General features: G+C 30.5%; 1 protein-coding gene across 3 annotated transcripts in view; it reads right to left on the bottom strand.

Annotated features, from left to right (window-relative positions):
- The window catches only part of LOC109605910 (tyrosine-protein phosphatase Lar), a 343758-nt gene that overhangs the window by 135747 nt on the left and 184370 nt on the right, over positions 1-23641 (bottom strand). For all 3 annotated transcript variants that reach the window (XM_049963666.1, XM_049963665.1, XM_049963667.1), the window contains one exon: positions 14240-14265. The gene's annotated coding sequence lies outside the window, so the exon portion shown is untranslated. The remainder of the gene's footprint in view (positions 1-14239; positions 14266-23641) is intronic.

Genomic DNA, 23641 nt, shown 5'->3' with positions numbered 1-23641 from the left:
TTTAATTATTAATTAATACTTCAAACGCTTAAATCATATATCATTCTTCATTTAATTATTTAAACGTTTTTTTTTTTTAATTTATCTTACATATAAATCATTTTAACGAGTAATTATGTGCAAAACAAATAAAACTATATAATGGGCAGTTTAATATTAATAATTTTTACATCTTCTCAAACACTTTACATAAACAGTACACACAAACGTATTAATACATATTCAACTCATAAATTAACCACAAAATTAAATTACCCAGCTAATGAAAACACCCAACAATCTAATTTTAAGGTTATGTTATTGTAATGTAAAGTAAGCTTTTACCCACCCTTTAAAACATACAAAACTTTCCTACGCACATTCGTAACTGCTTTTATAACACACACGTGCAAATATTAACGCAAACCACAAACAATCAGCCTCAAAATGATCAACAATTCGTTCATTCTATCAAAAAAATAAACAACACTGTGTCACTTTATACGAGACGCAAACTACCTGCCAACAGTGTACATGAATTTTTGGGGTGGGTTCTGGTGCAGTGGACCAGCACAACAATCGCCCTAACGTTTTACCTGATAGGGGACCGATTGACCATTTCCGAAAAGTATCGGAATTACCAGCCATAAATGTACACAATATTGATACTTTCCTAATTAGCAGCCATCCAAACTAATTCAGTATTCTTCGTGGTCCATTAGTTCAATTACTTAACAATGTTACGTTGTCCTTTGGCTCCCGGCAATCCTGACATATTCTGTTAAACATCAATACGCATCTAGGCTGGTACATATCCACAATCAGCTACCTCATTAATTTGACTAAACACACACGAGACATTGTTCAAATGCAAACCTGTATTAAATTTGCAACAAGATGATAAGTTGTCGGAAATCTCAGTCTGGTCACTTGTGATATAATCTATTCATCAGTGGAATAATCTATGTATGTGATAAAATATTACGATACATTACCAACATGTAAAATAATTTTCATTTAATATAATTTATAATTAAAAATTACTGATAAAAATTGTACCATACCAAGTCGGACATCTCAGCCTGGTCACTTATGATATAATCTACTCAACAGTGGAATAATATATGTATTTGATTAAATATTAACACAATGTATAATGAAAAATTATTGAAATTTGTTATATATTGATTCTAAAGTTTTACAAATTATTTAGTAAATAAAAATATTAGTGAAACAAAAATAATGTAAAGTTATATTTATACTATAGTAAAATTAATTTCTATAAAATATATTGATAAATATTACTAAAACCTAAATATAAAATGCAATTAATGAAAAATTTGAAGAGGATTTTTATAAATAATTCTGCATTTATTTTTATTATTATAAAAATGTACATTTTCGAAAATCATGTTTTATTTTAATATTATTTCTGTTTTCTAAAAACTTAGTTTGCAAATAATAAAAATACAATATAGTGAAGAAAAATATATATTATATTTGAGACAATTTGTATAAAATTAGAAATACAATTCCAATTCATTCATATCTACTTTATATGACATAAATGTACATTTATGTATATTGAACATGTTAACATCGTTTTTTTTCAGTCTGGCCGCAAGTGATATTATAAATTAGTAAACAGTAATCTAATTACGTGTTTATCTTCATGTAATCAACATTTATCTATACATTTTCCTTCTATTGATGCGTTTGGGAGTAACCGTAACATGTTTTAACTAAATTGGATATTCCAATGTGGATTTTCACTCAAACCGACATATTCAGACTGTCCAACAAATAAACCTCACAGCGGTAAACTGTTGCATTATTCCTCTTTGTAAAATTATGAGCGCACATTTTTGTTTACGATCGTCAATGAATGAGACGCCATTCGAAATTGGATGGATGTTCTCTGTAGCCTTAATTGCTATAGACTAATGGTGAAATTCGGTTCGATTATCTGATGAAAGTAGGATAAATGTTCGGCGGTACCAATATATAACACATTACTGATCTCCAACTCAGCCGGCAAATTTAATGACAATACAATTGGAAATATAATCCAAACTCGATGGAGTACGGGCGAAAAGAAAAGTTTCAAACTGGAACGAACTTTGACATTGGTATTATTCTTGTAGGGCGTGTTTGTTGGAACCGAATCGTCGATATTCTATATTTTAAACAACAGATGGGACGCCAAAATCTGAAGTCGAATGCAACTAATGCACGGTTCTGAGTTTAACAAGAAAGTGGGGGAATAATAGTGCATTACACAAAGTTATTATACGTCGGGTGCGGTTATTGATTTGGTATTAGCACAATTGACGATCAGATAATTAATTGTTCTTCACCGTTCGATATTGTTGCATTCGGAAATTGAATTATTTCACCGCGACAAATAAATTCCGAGTGTCTGCGTTGCTTTGAAGGTAATTCGACTCGAATGCGTTTTAATAAAAGCCAGTTTCGCAGATAAAACGGCACACGTATACACCATGTATAGGTTCTTGAGCCGAAATAAATTATTCAATAGAGTGGCTACAAAATTATTATAGTCGAAAGTTTTTGTTCGCAAGATAGGAGATATTTACGTGCAAATTGCTCTACGGTATTGAAGTGGTTCTGCATAATAGCACAACGTACCCCGCTCTATTTGCCCGGTCTATTCAGCCTGCATATATAAACTATTGCAATTAAAAAGACGCTCAACAACTGCAATCCAAACAGAACGGCTTTTATTATATGGCTTTATGCATATTAGTTTGATCAGTATTGCATTTTTATGTCGGGGGGAGCTTTAATAACGGAAACAAAGGAATTTCTCCTTTTTAATGCCTTTTATGTGCTTTTTCATTATAGAATTATAAATGTCAACGCCACACGAACGAAAATACGACAATTGCAACTACATATTGTTTTATATCGTTACGGATATTTATTTGTAACCGTTCTTTTGTCAAGTAAATCAAATCGTACCTTGTATTGATGTGTTTCTCCCATTAATACTTATCTGTTGGATATGCCTACACAAATTCTTTGAATTCTTTTGTGCTTGTTTATCTCTACTCCGTTTATCAACTACTGTTAAAACTGTTTTTTTGCATTTAGCACATTAAAATTATCAAGAAATATTAAAAATACCAATAAAACACTTATACAGTTAACTGTCTACATTCTCCTTTTTTATTTCGTTATTTAATTCATTCCTAACTTCTTCTTTATCTACACAAATTAGGAAACTCCAATAGTTATAATTATAGTAATATTCAGGGTGATTCACTTAACATAATCATTAGAAGTTTACAGAAAACGGAAAAGTGTTGAATTACAGGTTGAAATTATATATTTTTTAATACATTAGAAAAGTAGATCAAGTCAAGTTATAATTGCTATAAACAATTTAAATACGATTTTTTATAGCAATTATAACTTGACTTGATTTACTTTTTTAATTTATTTTGAAAAAAATTATTTCAACCTGTAATTGCAAATAATATGGCTATATTCTATATCTATAACCTTAATAGTTTTTGAATCATTTATTTTCCAAAAATTATTTCAGATTGTTTGTCTAACTAAAATGTAAATTCACCAATTTTCCTGGAAAGTTAATTTTTGTGCATCTTAAAACATCAATTATTTTATTTTCAATTTTTTTCCGTTGTTATTTTTTTTCCATTAACAGAGATTGTGTGAAAAATTTAATATAATGCTCTCATGTACATGTTAATGTGTATGTACGAAATGAAAATGTATACCCGGTGTCAACGAATCCGTTAATCAAGGCATGAGCAAGTAGGCATACATTTTATTTTAAATATCACAATCTGATCGAGAATTTACTTTACCAGATCTCATCTTGAAATACCGAGTCCTAGAAGCTATACCTCGTCTAATGGATTCGTTGACACCCAGTATTTATTAATGTATTAGTAACAAAGTGTTTATTTTCTACTTTTCTTTTTCTCACAATATAAAAATGATTAATTTCATATTTTTTGATTATACTTATTAATAATAAACTTTAATAAATTGTCATAATCACATTCATAAACTAGGTAAACAAAAATATCAACGAAAGAAATACAATGTTCATAATAAAAATTATTTGTCTAAAATTGGTTCAAAACAATTTTGTAACTTCCTAAAAGGTACAGAAATTCCTGAGTTATGACAAACAAATTATGCCTTTTATAGCTCAAAATACCGAAATAATTCTCTAAGGCAATTTTATGATTAAACACGTAGCGGATAATCGTTTGTTTATAAACAACAATATTTACTTTAAGTGTATACATTCTATGGACGTACCAGTGAAAAAGATAGATATTTAAACCATCCACAACGATTTCCCAAGTAAATTGAAAGTGTGTTTCCTGCTAATTTTCAAATACGAATTGATCTCGCCAACCGACCGAACAAAAGCCATCCATTAACAACAAATTAAACGCAGTTGATCACAACGGTGCAGCGAACAGCGCAATTCGACCCTTTGTGAAATGCAATCGACGAATAACTACGACAAAAAAAAACTATATTGCACATACAGACAAAAACAGTTAGGTAGAAACTTTTGCCAATTGGCCATTTCAGAGATAAAAGGTATCTAATAAAAGTGGAAGTGTTGTTCGGAATGTTTGCTCGATGGTCTGTGAAGTAATATAAAGGTTCTCCCTGTCAAGTTTCAATGACACAAGGAAACTGTCGTGCCTAAAAGAACAGGACACCCCCAGAAGGATATCGAATTGCAACGGCTCACTCGGTTACATCTCACAAATGAGGAATCCAGTTACCTTTCGTGACGGTTAGTTGCAGGACAATTAAAACTTTAGAGAAAAAAAGTAAAACGATACATTCGGCGGATTAATTAAAAGGCGTCGGTAGTAAAAAGGAGCAATTTATGAACGTAATTTTATATTTAAATCAAACGTTATATAGGTGTATGAACAATGCCAGTAAATTAGAACGGTAATTCACAACTTTATGAGAAAACTTCAAAAAGATCACTTGTAAAAGAGAGCAGATGAAAAAAGAATACGCCATAAATTAAACACGGCTCTGCCTCCCGCACCTAATAAATATTTATGGACATAAGTATATTAAAAAAGTTATAAATTCAAATTTCCATTGTTGCAGTTTATTTCTGTCTTACTCTCATTAATTTATGCACACATTAATTTAAAAACGGGAGAGAAGAACTTTTTTTCCAGGGGCCCGGACGAAATTTGTTCACCTACAACTTCACTCAATATGCAAATGGGGCAATTTTAACCACTGGACAGTTTTAGGAAATGAATTAATGATACTGTCGTTTATCAAAACGTTCAGGTTTTTAGGGTGCTGGTCAACATTGTTTTAAATATTCACTTTCGAATTATTCTATTTGTGTTATTTATGGGAGGTTGGTAAAAATTATGAAGTGGCAATTAAAGTTTAAAATTAATAAAAAATTCTATTTTCTTTTTTATTCCGTTCTTATATTTTTACTTAATGTATCACTAATAAACAATTAAATATTTATTTAACAAACATTTTTGTCAGATGGTGTACCTTATAACTTGATTGATGTCAATTGAATTTAAATATTTTTATGATTTAAGTAAAGTTAGATAAAAATGCCTGCGAGACTGGTTTTGTCGAATGATCTTAAAAATCTTATTGTTTCCAAGAACAAATCAGGACTTAAACAAATTTTAATTGCATCCCAAATTAAACTAAAATCGACGCATTGCAACAGCACTTCCTAAACCTGAACGACCGAGAAAAACCAGCAATACTGACGATCGGAGAACATCCAAAAGTGACCCGAATAAAACTGCCGAAAATCTAAATATTCACATTTGGAGTGTCTGTCAATACCATACGGCGTAGGATAATGCAAAATAATTTACATGGAAGAAGGTCCGCCAAAAAAAACGTAATTTCAAGAAAAAATAAAGCTGCCAAATTCCAGTTTGACTGACCCCAAAAAAAAGTGGAAGACCGTGTTGTTTGTTGATGAAAGTAAATTTAAAAACATACCTTTGTTGTGGATTTTTCAGCACGATATTGATCCGAAGCATAAAATCAAAATTGTAAAAGACTTTTTTTTCCAATAATGTAAATCTCATGAAGTGACTAGTCCAAGACCTTATCTAAACCCCATAGAAAATCTACAACAACAAATCTACATGATGAATCTTAAAATGAAGAAAGCTGTCTCAGGCAAATTTCAAAACTCAGATGAATTATTTGAAGCTATTAATATTATTTAGAACTCTGTTTATAAGCAAAGGATTGACAACCTTGTTTCCTCTATGAAAAGAAGATTTTATTTAGTATTTTATTTTATTACTTTACTTTTGACTCCGCCTTTTATTTTATAATACTACAGTTCTCATCCATTTAATTTTAAATTATATATATTATATATATATTTTTAATGTTAGGTATAATTTAAATATACAAATGCATTTAAATTTTTTTTACTTTAAAATTTTTTGCTTTACTTATGGTACTGTATATAAAACTAAGTACAAATTGGACTTTTTTCTATTTTTTGTTTATTTGTAAATAGTTTATCGTTTACAATTTTTTCTACTTATTAATAAAATTTAGCATTTAAGCTTTATATTATTAAAAATATCAGTATCCCAAATTTAAAAATAATAATCAATTTAAATAAAAAATAGTAACTATTTCAAATAAAAAAATTGAATATTTTGGAAAAATTTATTATTAATGTCAATAAATCATTTTATAAAATCATTAAAAGAAGAGACTATACAATAATATTCTAATATTTTGTGAGAAAATTGTGGATCTTGTTAACATCCGGACGACATAAACAATATAAACAAAATAACTGAAACTGACTATTCAGTGTGCCCGACTGGAGTTTGTGAGTGTGTAGTTTTGGAAACAGTCGTAGAAAGAGCGATTATGCGCAATTCGGCAAGTTTAACATGCCCACTTCTTAATAATATCAGGGAGCCGGTGTTCCATAATGCGTCCGGGCTTATGCCGACGCGGCGGTGGCTGTGGCGGCGGCGGCGGCGGTCCGGGGGCGCAAAACCAGAAAAGCGGACGATCTCGGACGTGTAACGGGGCCACGTCCCCTCCTCAGTATTCCGCCGCCGAACAAAGACTCCGGGCCCCCCGGCTACAAATTGACTCTTTGGGAATTTCATATGATATTTCAGTAACCGTACCGTTCGTGTTGAAAATACTCTTTCATGTGACTTGTTTGTAAACAGTTGCCGTGTTTACTTCCGACAGGGGAAAACAATGTTTGACTTATGGAATCTTCAGTTCGCGTTTTTTTTCCTTCGACAATCATTTCTTGGTGTTTACATTTTATTAACGGGCGCATCCGACGTTTTAATCGATCTTGTAACACCGGTTCAAGAGAATAATCACAACAATCACTTGAAAGCGTTTCGAATTAATGTACGATAATTTAATCCGCTGTGGTTTATCATTGGCTGAACGAGCAGAATTTTGATAATGGCAAAGTCACAACTTTATAATATTCCCAAAACATCCTCGGCTTGCTCACTCTCTTAACTTTTAATGTACCGCTTGCCTTAGAACTTGGGGGAGTTATTAAAGTGTTTAGAGTTTAGCGTCAATAACTTACCAAAATGTGTCAACTATATTTACTGAAATTATTACACTTTGTACAAATTACTATACAGTGGAGCCATTTCTTATTAATGTTTCAAGTTCACTCTTACGTTGTCCGCATTTACGTCTGTTTCTGCTAATTAAATGATTTAATTAGAAGGAAAATTTCAATCCAAAACACGACCTTCTATTGTTCTATTTACAAGGAAATTATTTTTGAACATTCGTAATTAAATTCAAATAATCCTTGTGTGTTGAAATGCAAGATGATACAAGATTAATTTCAGTTAATTACTGAACAGAATTAGACAGAGAAGTGAAATCCTCCCATTTCCTGAAATCTTTCTGCCATCTGTCACAAAGTTACAGAGTCAAGTAAACACGCCTTCACTTTATCTAAAAAAGGAATTAAATGCAAAGTTCATTATGTATACACATTAAGTTCAAAGTATGCAACAACTAATGGCTTCTTTTTTGTTGAAATAAAGCTCTCTATAAAGTTCCATATCCATGAACTTCTTTATTACCGAACATATTTTCCAGTTGTGCAGAAAAGGCACGACGGGGGACCTTTCTGCATATATTTATTATTAATTAGAAAAATCCAGGCACTTAGTTTTAATGCTTTTATTTAATTTATTAAGCTCTCGTCTGTGTGCTCTTCTAAATAGATTTTTCATTAATTTTAAATTGTCGAGTGCAGAGCATGAAATGTAATTTAAAATTTTCGATCTGGTTTCGAAAGTTACAAACAGATATTACGAATATTAAATTTTCATAGTTCCAAAAATTGGCGAACATAATTGTAATTGTGATCGGCAAACAATTATTTGGTGCTCCTGAAACGCTGATATTCCACAGGGAGAACTTGAATTGCAAAATAGCGGAAACGTACTATCAATTATCTGTTCAATGCATCTATAATAGCCGGTCAAAAAGCAAATGGGTGTCGATCAAAAGCAAATATCTAGTTTTAGATAAATAGTAGGGATAAAAAGTTGAGACCTTCCAATATTCCAAACATTTAAAAATCAAAACACGCAATATTTGCCAATTTTTATATTACCACGAAAGTTACGATGCCATTAAATGCTGTTGTGGCAAATTGAGGTTTTATTCATATTTATACTGCCATAATTTACTTTTTAGTCGAAATCATAAATTTTTATATTTAAGTGTAAAAGCATATTTCCGAAATTTATGGCGACGCCTGCAAAATAATTCTCTCATTGTGCATAAAAATTTTAAAGTACGATATTAAAATAGCCTACCTTGAGCTTTCCGGCCAATCGAAAATATAAATCAATAAAGACCTGCCAAGAAATTATATGGGCCATATGAAACATTCACTTAATGGAATGGCGATTGCTCGAAATACCGAATCCGGAGTTTATGATCGACATAACACGAGAACTTTAATTTGTTCAACAATTTGGGACCGCATTTTTATTAAAACCGCTTTAATAAAACTACGCCAAGTTTAATAAAATGGCCGTAACTATTTTTAAAGTTTATAAAATATTCAATAACTTGTAACAGTTTCTATTTACTGTTTTATCAATTTTCAACTCATTATTATTATTATTCCAAACTAAAACTTTTAAAAACAGCCAACAAAAGTTTGGTTCCACATTTAGGGGGTGAATTTGTTAACGGCTTTGAATGTGTTGTGAAAATTGCGTTATCGTTTATGCGGGAGCTCATTAGGATAACATTAAATCGAAATCGTATACGTCTTGTGTGCCGTAATCATGTGTCAGAAAATAATAAAATCCGACCGACATGCATAGCACGGCAGGAATTAGCGCGAGAAAGGTCTGAGGTTTCCTGCGATCGCGTGTCGCGAATTACGCCTCAAAATTTTTACGTTGCGAATTTTCTCAGCTCCAATTCCGATTAAGTACCAGAAAAAGTCACCGAAACGTCACACAAATGAAAAAACAACAACAAAGTGAAATTTAACGTCTAAAACAAATCCCAAGGACTTCTTAACTTCCAGTCAAAGACTTTTTTAACGGTACGTCCAACGATACTCCCGACGCGACGCCGGAAAAGTAACCTTTTTTCATTCCGGCACATAATCTCCGTAAAAATCTAAAAGTTTTAAGTGTGGACGCCCGGCTCATATATGAACCTGCGGGGGAAAGTATAAAACTATCATGAAGTGTAATCTCTTAAATAAACCCCGCGTTCCATCTAAGTGTTTTTCGCAATAAACTCTCTCGGGGGAGCGAGACCGACAACCCGCAAAACTAACCCCCACGCATCATTTGGATAAATTATTCAATATATTTGGCTTTATCCCAAGTTCCCTTAATAATTCACCTAATAATGTCCTGCCTAAATTTTTAAATACATTTTTTAATAATTTTTTTAAATAAATATATAAATACTAATACTAAAAAATTATATAAAAAATATTAATCTGTACTTTTTAGACTTAAACATTAAAATCAACTTAAGTTTAATTCGAAATTTGTCATATATTTTAGTAACTTAAAAAAATTCTATTTTACTCCACAATTTTATATCACAAATTATGTCAAAATCTATTTTTGCAAAGTCTATGTTGTTTGATAATAAAAAATGTTATTTTTAATTTATTTTAACTGAAAAATGTTACGCTAAAATTATGAACATCTTGAAAATATGTTAAGTCCTTCGAAGCAATTAATATTTAAAATGCCAATAAAAAATGGTTAAAAATTACTATTACTTGAAACTAGTTTATTGACTTAAAAACAATTCAGTGTAATTAGTAATTTCTTGTTCATTTTAGTTTATTTTTCACTTAAGAAAAGTTCAATTTTACTCTATAATTTATATAAAAAATTATGTAAACATGCACTTTTGCAAAAATAAATATTGTTTGATTATAAGAAATGGTATTTTTAATTAATTTTGACTAAACATATTTTAAAATAATTAACAATCATAAAAATATGTTAATTTTGAAGCAATAAATATTTAAAATCCAATGAGAAATTGTTAATAATTACCTTCAAACTAGTTTATTAACATAAAAATCATTTAGTTTATTTCTAATTTAAGAGAAATAAAATTTTAATCTATATGAAAACATGTAGCTTTCCTAAACAAAGATTGAAGCAATAAATATTTAAAATACCAAAAACAAAATGACGCTCGAACTAATTTATTGGCTTAAAAATCACCTCGTATAAATCGTAATTTCTTGTATATTACAGTTAAACTGCAAGTATTAAAAAAAAAAACAATTATAAATTTAAAAATTTACCTTAATTTTTACATACAAAGAGTACATTTTATTTATATTTTGTACCTGTAATAAAAGTATACCTTATTTAATTTACGAGTTAAATCTCAATTACACCAAATAAATAAATAACAAAATCAAATTTTCATAGAAATATTAGCATCCAGTTTTTAAATAACTGGATGCTAATATTATTAACCAAAATTATGTAATTTATTTGATATTTATTTTGACGGCAATAAAGCAAATTTTAATATCATCAATTACTAAATAAATGAACTAATTAAAACGATAAACATTTAAAATACCAATCAGTAATTCAATTTACAAAATACGTTACAACTTATTTACAAATTGTTGAGAGGAGTTCTTTCGCTTCGATTCCTCGAATTCAATAAACTCGAATAAATCCACTAAGCCGAAAAACGTTGTCCGTATTATTTCAACAAGACAATCGCAAAGAATCAGCCGTTTCACATTTTAAAACGAAAAATCAATTTCGCCAATAATCTTCCTCTAATAAAGTACATTAATTAACAACGAATTGCTCGAATCAATCTTGGCACAGTTTTAATCATCTAATGGCACGTAATTTGTTATTGCCGGAATAAATTTTTTCACATTCATAAATATGGAGATAGTTTAAAGGCCATTACTCAACGTCAGAATGGCATTTTTGTCAAGTCGCCTTTTCAATTTTATGTCGCGTTCGTTCGTACATTTGTTTCTGCCTGTGCGCAATTTATAAATTCCGCTTATTAAAAAGAGACACCTTTTGTCAGATGTCTGCAACATCTCCGGAGTTGTTTTATCCGGAAGTGAGTGCAAAACATAATGGAGCCGGGGGTCGCATCGATTAACGCAAGGGAAATATTAAGGGGTTGTTCGCAAGGCGGAAAATTATCCAAACTAATGAGATTTTAATTTTAATATTTGTAAAACTGCACGACAATCGTATATTAATCAGAGGTGAATTTTTCGAAATTACTTTTTTATCGTGGTTTTATTTTTTATCGTTGCATCTTACATAAATCTTTCCCTGAGGTTGTACACTGTGATTAACATAAAATACGTGTTGGAAAACTGTGAATATGGTGCCATAAAGAAAAGTCAATAAATTGTATCGGTTTCGCTTAACAAATCATAGATTAGATCGCATCGAATCTCACGGCTCGTAAAAGATAAACAAAAGACATTACGTCCCCGTAAAGTTTATAGAAAAGCGTAATAAAATATAATATACATTTGAAAAAAAGGATCGAATAAACTTGTACAATATATCCGCAGAGACGAGATAAATTTAACGGGGATGGCCACGGATGTTTCCAGCCAATACACATCAAAAGTTGGGGTCTTGCAGTGAACTCGGGAACGACCTTTTCAAAGTGTGTCCCGATGCAGAGTGCCGCTCGGGGAAGCATTTCAAAATCTAAGTTTGTTTTATACTGTCCGCCCTTCATGGCTAGGAGAGGACGTGGAGGGACGAGGGTGGTTTGACTGCGGAGACGTTTCGCTGACTTGTGCGCCAATCACAATAACGACCTGGAAAACAGAACCCAATATTTTCCTTGCGTTTAATCGCCTTTTGATGAACCGATAACCGAAGATAAATGGAGACGATCTTTCCCAGTGTTTTTTAGTTTTCCACCGGAGGGTGGCAGGTGTGTTTGGCGGGCGGTAAGTGTTACGACAATAAAACGCACATCCCTCCATAATATATAAACCTGGGCCTTTGTTGAAAGTCAGTTTTTTCGGTCGGCTTCGAGTGTTTTGTTTTTATTTCCTTCCCGTAGTATCGGGCGCAAACCGCATCCGGCACAATTTTATGCCGCCGGATGAATCCGGGGGATGTGTTATAACGTCATACACAGATTATCGGGGAGAACCTTTTTCAAAAACTGTAAAGCTGGAATGAAATTATATTTTATGGCGGCGCGCTGCGACTCTCTCACTGTGTGTGGTATTGTGTTTTTGTTGCGCGCCGCGGCGTTGGTCTTCCTCGACTATAATCATAAAGAAAATGTTTACGACTCGTCGGGCCCGTCGCACCGCACATTCTTCCGTACACATTGTAAACATTTCAGTTTATATTTGCTTCAGGTCTATCAATATATCGTTGTCGAATAATTTTCACCTTCAACAAACCAATTATTTGTTATTTACTGAGGGCTGGCCATTTTTATTAGAGCTCGGCATTTTTAAAATGAGAGAAAAATATTCAAATGTAAGTGTAATCGTTCAAATTATAATCCTTGAATTAGAATATACAATTCAAAAAATACTTAAATTATTCGAATATCCAAATATTATAATTATTCCAACTGATTTCGAACCTTGCATGTTATGATTAAAGTAATTATACTAAACATACCACGTACAAAAACAGAACTAAATGTAATTTTAACATTAATTATTTGCTTTTATAAAATTTGAATATTTAAATTATTCTAATTGAAGTGTAGACATATTATTATTAAAGTAATGACAGTAAATATAATACAAAAACTAAATTTAATTTTAATTTGGTGAGTATACATTTTTTTTCGTGCTTCCAATATAACTATTAAAGTAGGAAAAATAAATATAATAAAAATAAAACAGGATTTTTAAGTAAACTTAATTTCAAAATCGAATAATCGAATATACCGCATTTATAAAATTCGATTTATTATTATTCTGATTATTCAAATTTGATTTTGAGCTCTAAATTTTATTAATAAAACAGGAAACATCAAATATAACAACGAAAATAAAAACAGAACTTAGAATTGAACTAAATAAGACATAAATGAAAAAAGATTTTTAAATAAATTTAGTTTTAAAATCAGATATTAAAATACAATTAAAATTATGAATATACAAATTTTGAATTCCGGGCTATAATTTTTATTTCCATGTTACAAAGGTTACAATTACAAACAAAAATCAAATTTTTACCTAAATTTAGTCTGTTTATGAGTTTAAAAAGTTGAGGTATGTCATCAAAACAAATTTACAAAAGCATCCTTTAAAATTTTTGGTAACAATATAAAAATAATGTTTAACTAAAACTGCTATTTGGGAAAATAATTTACAACAAAATACTATTTTTCGGTAATTCCCAGTGGAAATGTAACTACATGATTGTGTCCGGAACTTCAACAAACTAAATACGATTTGCCATGAAGTCATGTCTTTATACATTATTATTATGTAAATTAATAACATTATGCATATCGTACGTTATATTAATACGTGTCAAACATGCAATTTTATACTTCCACATTCAACTTCTCCACCATTTTTTCCGACCTTGAGTTTGCCTAATTAATTATTAGCTTTATCAACCTACTCCTTAATTAAACTCCGAACAGTATATTGTAAAAAAACCCGTGATAACTTTTCTATTTTTATTCCCACCCACAAAATACTTACAGAGGTGTCACTTCTTTCGGTGAAATCTGCAACAAAAAACATTCACATTAGTAAATCATAAATAATGCCGGCAAAAATACTAAACCGAGCTTCGAGCGCAATAAATCGCAAAGGGGAGATTTAAGTTTCACGGCTGATTAAATAAAAATCCATAAACTGACAGGACCTAAATAGGTGCATTAATTTGCCTGTGAATTATTATCAGCGATCATCACTTTTCGTCGATTTAATTTTCTTCAACACACCCACACTAATGAGCCAACGGTGTAGAGTTCTAATTTGATGTTTGTGAAATTAAATCGAAACATTAGACTCGTGCACTGTAATCATCAAGTAACAAAAATAAAACTTAATTCTGTTGTAATTTTAATCCTATTTTTGATAAATTAAAAAGCGTACACGACATAAATTTAGTCCAGACAAAATTAATGTTTGCGGATTAAGATTATTTCATAAGGTGTTGTCCCAAAACTGAAGAAAACACTGTGAAAACAAATCCTACCGTCTTAATTTCATAGTGTACGGATTTATAACCGGTGGTTTTATTATTTAAAGCAGTCAAACATTGGTCTAGTTTTAATTAAATTTAATTTATAACGAGTACGGGCAAGATAATTCAGCTTTATTAAAAGTTGCGAGCAACGGGGATTCTTTTCAAATACAATCTGGGAACGCCACCACGTGGATTACAAGACACACAACCAAGCAAACGTTATATGAACTTTGTTCAATTTAATAATTTTCTTGTTGTCTCAGGGTTTCACAGTTTATTAAAACAATTTTGTACCGGAATTATTTTTAATTCTCACAACAATTTACACGCCCAACTGAGATTACATAATTACTGATTAATGGTTTTGTATTTTTCATGGTCTAAATAATTTAACGCATCAAAATAAAACAAATGTTCAGTTTTACTTGTTCATTTGTTTTTATCATGCAGTTAATTAACTACTCATTATTAATTGTTCAATATTATTATTATATATATTAAAATTCAATATTTGAATACAAAAGGACAGTAAATTAAATTTAATTGAATAAATTTCCGTTTAAAATGAATAAATGATAAATAAAGTGCTGGTGTCATTTCTAAAAAAAGCTTTACAAGCAGAAAATTAACAAATGTTTGTGTACCGTTAAAAAATAATAATAAAATTTGATTTTAATTTGTTTGTTATGAATGATATTTGTTGTAATTGCTGGAAATTTATGGTTTTTATGTAGTAAGTATTGACTATATATTTTGTAATTAAATATTATATTATATGTTATTGCTGATTATTTTATAAAATATATGTTTAATTACAAAATATTTAATACTGAACATAATATAGATTATATAATTTTTCGCTTTAATAAATTTATTTATATAACATACAGTTAATTAGACGAATTTTGGGCCGGTAATAATTGAGTTAGTAAAATAGTGAATTTGCGCATTATTATTCAGTTATTCAATAATTTAAATTCATAGCAATCTCTGGCGGTGGATTTCGGTATAGGAATAGATATGTGTCAACCTGTGCACATAAAATATTATGTATCTATTTGGTAAATGTTAATATTTATGAAAAGTGACACAATTCAGTTGCATATCAGAATTTATTTGACTGTCGTAATGTAGCAAACAATATATTGTGTCGCGGCTGAAACACGGATCCTACGAATGTTTATTTTATTCGACGGAAAATAAATAACATTTTGAAATAACGTGGAAATCATTCCGTGGTACGTTTGGAAATCGTTTACCATATTTAAAAGGCTTTAGATAAACTTGCAAAAGGAAAGTCACGTTCTATGCTCATTGCCTCACGTGTGTGGATATTCATATTGTAATGTACAAGTTCAGCGTTTCCAAACATTTTCAAAATATTCCCGTGAAAACATATAACAATATTTAGAGCCCTTGAGGATTTCCCTTATTTCTTCACACCCTTTACTCACTTTGAATGTAGAGAACGCGGACTGCCGTTTCGTCGCCAAGCGTGTCGGGCATAAAAATAAAAAAAAAAAACGCATGAACGGCCATTTTTCATACCGTCGCGAAACGTTTGCGACGATATTTATTATGTTGAGTGCGCGCATTTCTTTAATTGAATTCTGGAGGAATTCTTATGGTAATTAACTTCGTAAAACGAAAATGCACGTCCAAAACATTTTTTCCATACTATGTGAGAATAACACGCAAAATTTCATTTTCACTTGATATTTTTAAAGACAATATTTGTCACACAACATCGGAACAAGATTATTAAAATCTATCACATTTTAATATACAGTGCGGCTCATTCGAAAGTAGTGCATTTTCGTAAAATTTGTATTTATGGACAAAATTTCAGTAAATAAGTAATTCGTTAAGTCATGAAAATTGAAGAAATTATACTAGCAAATGTAACTTCGGATATACCAGATATAGTAAGTAATCCCAGAAAGGGTTATATACCAAAGGCCATGAGACGATAAATATACCGAATCGGCCCCAGAAAGAGATCGGGCTCATAATTTCAGGGAATCTTAATACTAATAAGATACTTCGATAGTGCGAGTTTCAGGTCTTTATCTATTACCGTTTCTGAGAAAATCGAAAAATACTGAAAATTAGGAAAAAATAATTTTCTCAGCGCTGTGTGAATTGATTGGTCTAGATGCCGGATATGTTTTGGGGAACGATGGTAGCTTTTCTGAAAAAAAAAAATGAGAGCTACATCGGTTCACAAGGACCTTAAAAAAATGAGTTTATATTCTTAATTTCAATTTTTAACCATCTTACGATTACGACACAATTATGAAACTATTTTTTTTTGAATTCCTCGTTCAATTTCCGATGAATATGTGAGCTTTTGGAATTTTTAAAAAAAATTTAACGCTCTACAAAAAATGTCTCTTACATTTTTGTGATATATTCATTTTTTTCAAAAGTTACTTAACATTAAAGTTGGATTGACTTAAAATTTTGACATTTTTCTCATTTTCTGATGCAACCATCAACTTTATGGGAAAATTTTATATGACATTTTTTGTAGAGAATTCAATTTCCTATAATTTATCTCCGAAAAAGTTTTTAATATTTTTTACTGATCATAAGTTATTTGCAGAAAACTGCAACCATCACGAAAAATGAAGAGCAATTCGATACTTATTGCTAGTTATAAGTGAATACAGAAAAAAATTGCCAAATTGTAGTAAAAGTCTGTTAATTAGTTCGATATATACTACTTTGATTATAATGAACAATCAATTTTTTTAGTAAAAATCTATTTATTTAAATGAAATGTTTAATTTTAAGCAGTAAAATAACATTTATTTAATAAAATTTTTAGTTTTCTGCAAATAACTTATGATCAGTAAAAAATATCAAAAACTTTTTCGGAGATAAATTATAGGAAATTGAATTCTCTACAAAAAATGTCATATAAAATTTTCCCATAAAGTTGATGGTTGCATCAGAAAATGAGAAAAATATCAAAATTTTAAATCAATCCAACTTTAATGTTAAATAACTTTTGAAAAAATGAATATATCAAAAAACTGTAAGAGATATTTTTGTAGAGCGTTAAATTTTCTATAAAAATAGGGTTAAAAAATTTCAAAATCCAAGAGAACACCGTTCCCGTGTTATTTAAACAGGAAATTAAAATTTACGAATGCGGCACCTCTTAATATTAATATTAAGAGTTGTAACTTTCACAGTATTTTTTTTACCATTTTCAACAAGATTTTCGATATAAATAATGTAACAATCTCTGACATATTTAAATAACATTAAAAATCAGCCTCTATTTAATACATAACTTTAAAATATTTACTTTTAATTTGAATACAAACGAAATGCATAAAATAAAACATAAAATAGGTAATAGTATCTAGTTAATTTTTTTCTTACTTCAGACTGAATATATTTGCTAAAAACAGAGAAGAGAAGTTCACTTTGTACAGTTGTATTGTATCGTATAATCCAGCGGTGGAAAAATAGTGGAAATGTTTGAATATGAAAATGTAAACTGTGTAATTTACAATAATTGGATATATTACGGAGTGGTATAAATATCGCAGCAGGTAAACTCAGTGGAGAATTGTAAAAGGCCCGGTACAAGCATACCGCATTACTATGCAATATTTTCCGGTATAAATAGTGGTGCAGCGAGGATGGTCTGCACGAGAACGGGGGTGTGGGCGTCGCCGCGTCCCAGGACGAGTCTTTATCTTCATATAGTGACGGTCTTCCTTTACCCCCGATGCATATCTACGCTATCGGTTAAGCTTATGGTTGACGTTTACTGCCTCTAAACCAGGCTTTAAATATAATCCGGACTTAGTCTTATTCTCTCTTCTCAACTTACTAAAGTCTTCCCGGATTTTCCGGTGGCCGTACCTACCCGCTTGGATCGCCTGCGCCGAACTTTATGTTGCGGCACAAGACGAATATTGTTGCGAGGCATCGCTACTCGTTTTGTTTACAGTACGAAATTAAAATTTTCCTCGGTACAAAAATCGTAAACTTACTAAAACCAAAAAAAGTTTATATTTTTCTAAAAATTATTCTGACACAAAAATGTAAAAGCTGTACTATGAATGATATTATTTTACTTTCGAAAATAGAATTTATAAAATACTTAATACGAAATTATTATTTTTGTCGTTAAAATGTATTAAATAATTTACAATGTGTAATCAGATTACTATGTTTAGTATATAAATAAATGAAAATACAATTTAATCTCTGTTAATTAAATATTTTTAGTCCTTCAGTTACGTCGACACACAATATATATGTTTTAATATCATTAAAAGTCAACTTAATGTAATATATTTTAAAAATCGTGTATAATATTTAATGTAAATTAACATTTTAAAGGAAATGCCGTCAGTTCTTGTATCTTATGCAATTATGACTTGTTATCTTAGGTTGAATATTACTTAAATTAGGTTACTAAAACAATTACTAAACAAATGAATGAAAACAGAATTAAAATCTCTTTGTTAATTAAATATTTTTTATTCCTTTATCTCTCCCCCCTTCTTTCCGAAAGTAGAATATAAAAAATACTTTAATTTCCTTTTCCATTAAATATATTTTTTGTTAATAGGTATATTTTGGTGTTTCGAGATTACTTTATCTTCGTTACTAAAACATTCAGTAAAAATTTTCACTGATACGGACGTAGCAACATGTAAAATAAAAAAGAGGATAAAGTAATTAAATTTTTTGTTCTGGAAAGGGGTATTCCCCAAGAATATTAAAAGGCGAGACCGTTTTACTAACTTAATCATAAAATAACGCTCATTTAATAATTATTATAATACAGTCTGAAAGGTATCGTAAACACACGATTTAATGGAATACCTAATGTTTAATAAATAAAATTTTATTATTCCGTAATGTCAGTATAAAATAAATTAACAATTTAATTTAATAAAACAGTCAGACGTTCATAAAGTGAAATTAGTCTATCAAATGTAAATAATTTAATTTACAAACCGAAAAAAAAAATGATAGACGTTATCAGTATTGATTTGAATTAAATCATTTAGTTTCGTTTGAATTTTACATTTTACAGGTTTGTTTTTCGTACCGATGGAAACGCAATAAAATTGGTTAAAAACGTTGATTTTGTTTTGGGTCCCGGTTTTATTTAATTATTACCGGAACTGATGTCGGTCCATATTGGATTTTTATTATTTATACCCAAAAATCGCACCCGAACCCGCACATTAAAGATCACGTATGAACGGCAGTTTTTTCGATGCCGATCACGAACCTAATGTGTAAAAGTGTAATCCGCATTCGGCGCCGATTCCGCAGGAATCTCGCATACCCATCCAATATTGACACATTATTTACCGGCGATGTAATTTCGCGGCATCGAGTGCCGACACCCCGACTGCCGGGGAACTCGACGCGATACGGGGGGGCGTTTAATCGAGTGAATAATTAACGGCGAAAGGGGTGGCGCGCCCGATAAGTGTAAGGTGTGTGTCGATATCGACGGTGCGTGGGGGCGGAACCGGGCACATACAAATGGCAGTTGCCGGGCATAAATTACGCGCCGTGTCCACGTGCAACACGTACACGGGCCGAAAGGCCCGGAATGCCGGGCATAACGGCCCGACCGACAGCTTGACGAATCTGACGCCCTAAATTTGCAGGAGAGCGCAGTTAGCTGCCGAACATGTACGGCGTATTCGACGGTGAATGCAGTTAATGTCCACCATCTTCGAGCCATCACTCCTGAATTGTTACTCTTTGCGCAAAACTCTATGGACGACCGAATATTTGTTACAATATTGGGTATGGTCCATTCCATTTCCAATCAACTGGGCCCTTCTAGTCATAGTTTCAAAGGTTTGTTTGTTATTTGAGCTCTTCTTTCTTTGTCTACTGAAATATGTCACTGCAATGTGGAAATAATTAATCAAATATTAGTTATAATTCTTTATTTAAAATAAATGTCCTAAGGAAAAGTAAAGAAACATGCAATTTTATTTCCAATTTTAATTTTCAAAACATGCCCTTCAACGAAAATAAAGTTGTGTTCATATTTTTACAATAATTTATTTTTGTTTTTTTTTTTGATAAAATATTTTAAACATAAATATCATAAAATTAGTATTAGAATTTTGTCTCTTATTAGAGTTACTAATTTTGGAATTTTTAGATTCTTGGATTTAGATCAATTTAAAAAAAAATCTCAACAATTTTTTTGTTAAAATCTATCAAATATAAATGCAAAAAATTGAAATATTTCTTTTATTAGATTTGGATATTTTAGAATTTTTAAATTCTTGAAATATATCAGGTCTATGTTTTAAAAAATACTAAACAACTAAATATAAATGTCAAAAAATTCACCCAATTCTCTTTTACACAATACATACGTTTCCAAAAAAGTCGTGCGAAAAGAGAATTAGGTGTAAAAAAATAAAAAATTCTTGTTAGAGGCCACTTAAGAATTTACTTCGTCATTACATACATTTTATTTCATTGAATATACTATAAAAAATAAATTATACTTTGAAAATCGTGTTAAAACAAAACTAATTCGCGTTAAAAAGCAAATTATATGTGTTCTATATATATATTTTTAGATTTGGATTATTATTTTTTTTTTGATATAAGAAGTCAATTTTAAAAATATATATATATATATATATATATATATATATATATATATATATATATATATATATATATATATATATATATATATATATATAAATTTTAAATATTTGTATATTTTATATATTTCATTTTGGTTTGATGATTATGGAATTTTTAAATTGTTGAAATGTAGCAATTGTTAAAAATTTTAATAATTCCAGGACAAAAAAGCTTTTTTATTTCAAATATTCAAACGTATATTTTATATTAAAAAACACAGTCTTTGCTTCTAAATACCTTTTTATATATTTAGTATATAATTAATTATAAGAATTATTCTTAGCTATGATAAAACGAGATTTCTAACAATTTTCGAGATAATTAAAATTGTTATCTATAAAATATAGAACATAGAGTATTTTTAACGTAGTCACTAATAAAAAATACTGTTTTCCATGTTTCATACACAACAATTTTAATTATAAACCTGGTTTTATTAATATTAAAATCTTAAAATTCATCAGAAATATAGTTTTATTCTTAAATAAAAATAAACAATATACAATGAGTTGTTAGCATATTGCTGAAGAGAGTGTACTATTCCATACATTTTAGAAAAAGTCTGATGTAAATTCGTCAGTTTTTCATGAAATTATACGCGTTGGAAAAAAAATCAATGGAAAAAGTCGGTGCTTTAAAAACAAAAATGGCCCCAAGCCGGCAGATTATTTTTTCTCTTGTAATAACATATTCCAGTTCCAACCAAATACAAAATCATGTCGAAAGTGACTGGTCGATTTAAAATGGAACAGGTCATCCGCAACATTCACGGTTAACATCTAAGGATAATTTTTCAGGGCTTTACAGAAATAAAGAGGAAAACTACCTACGTACATCCTGCGTTAATTAATTAAGCAAGCTCAGTGAAAACGAAGGCAAAAGTCGAAACATCATCCATCTTACATAAACATTTAATTACATTACATAATAAGGCTTAACACCAGTGTTAATTTTTGTCGGGGCGCGTAATTAAATTAAGATGATGTAAAATTGCAGATCTCCGGAGTCCCTCGCATCCTTCATAGGTTTATTTGTTTCGTTTTGGCCGTAGGCGCGGATAATAAACGGGGACGCGAGGCCTTCTATATGAGCCCTGAAAAGGTGCGAGATAAAGTTGCCTGTAATTGCGAAACCTTGTTTTATACTTGGCTCCTTCATAACGCCAGGTCCTGGTTGGCTTCACGCCTTCGGGCCTAATCCGTGACATGCACAGCTAATATTAGTTCGCTTTTTATACGCGCCCGTAACCTCTTTATTACGTTTTTTAATCATTACTTGTGTACACCACGTAAACTCTTTTACTTTAAATTCAATAAGGGCGGGCTTCATAACGCTTTTGTTGCCCGGCTCTTGCACTAATAAATCTCATTAAGGTCTTTTATTTTTAACGTGAACTTTCGAATAAAAGGGAAATTTCATTATTGTTTGGATAAAATGTTTCAATATCTAATTTGACGGCAAACGTTTTTAAATCTTACTTTTTTCCTCTGCATCTTCCATCCACCTACCTTTATAACCCTCCATTAGCGTATCACAAAAACTTTCTATGTAATTAGACCAACATGCTTCTCCAAGTACAGTTTTAAATAAAAATCTTTGTACTTTGTCTAAATTGCATTGAAAGAAAAGAGTGAGACACCAGAACAACGTTCCCATAAAGCAAACGTTTGAACAAATTAATAAGGGGAATTTTTCAGATGGAATTTTATCGGATACAATGTTAGAGCCGCAAAAACCGACGGAACGTTATCCGAAGGAAAATCCAATTAAAAGTTAACTTAAATTACTTTGGGCAAGTTAACAAAGATTTCGTTCCGATAAGTGCAATAATCTTCACGTATCAAATAATAGTTTCGGGGATTAATTATTGTCAACGGATTTCATCGTTATTGATCTTGTCAGGGTTTCCGCGGACAAATCGTACCCGGATTCTTTGACGACTTTCGGCCAGGGAAAACAACTAAAAACAACAGCTTGTCACGGAACATCTGCCCATTCTCATGTCGTTATTGAAATTATTCACGGGCGTCTGCAAGACTGTTGTTTACTATTCATTTTAACGAAGGACATTGTTATGCTAAGTTTTTAATGATTGCGAGAATACGTTTAAACTGTTTCTGGATTTAGAAACTATCGGCATGCATCAATGTACGGAGTTAATTAATTTAACGGCTAATTCCCATCTGATATACGTTCAACGGGCACAGCCCCTTTTCAAACAGGCCTTAATAACGTGGCGG

Source organism: Aethina tumida, chromosome 2 (assembly GCF_024364675.1).
Source record: "Aethina tumida isolate Nest 87 chromosome 2, icAetTumi1.1, whole genome shotgun sequence".
NCBI lineage: Eukaryota > Metazoa > Arthropoda > Insecta > Coleoptera > Nitidulidae > Aethina > Aethina tumida.
Note: the sequence above shows the minus strand (reverse complement) of the source record. Positions and strands in the feature narration are given on the sequence as shown.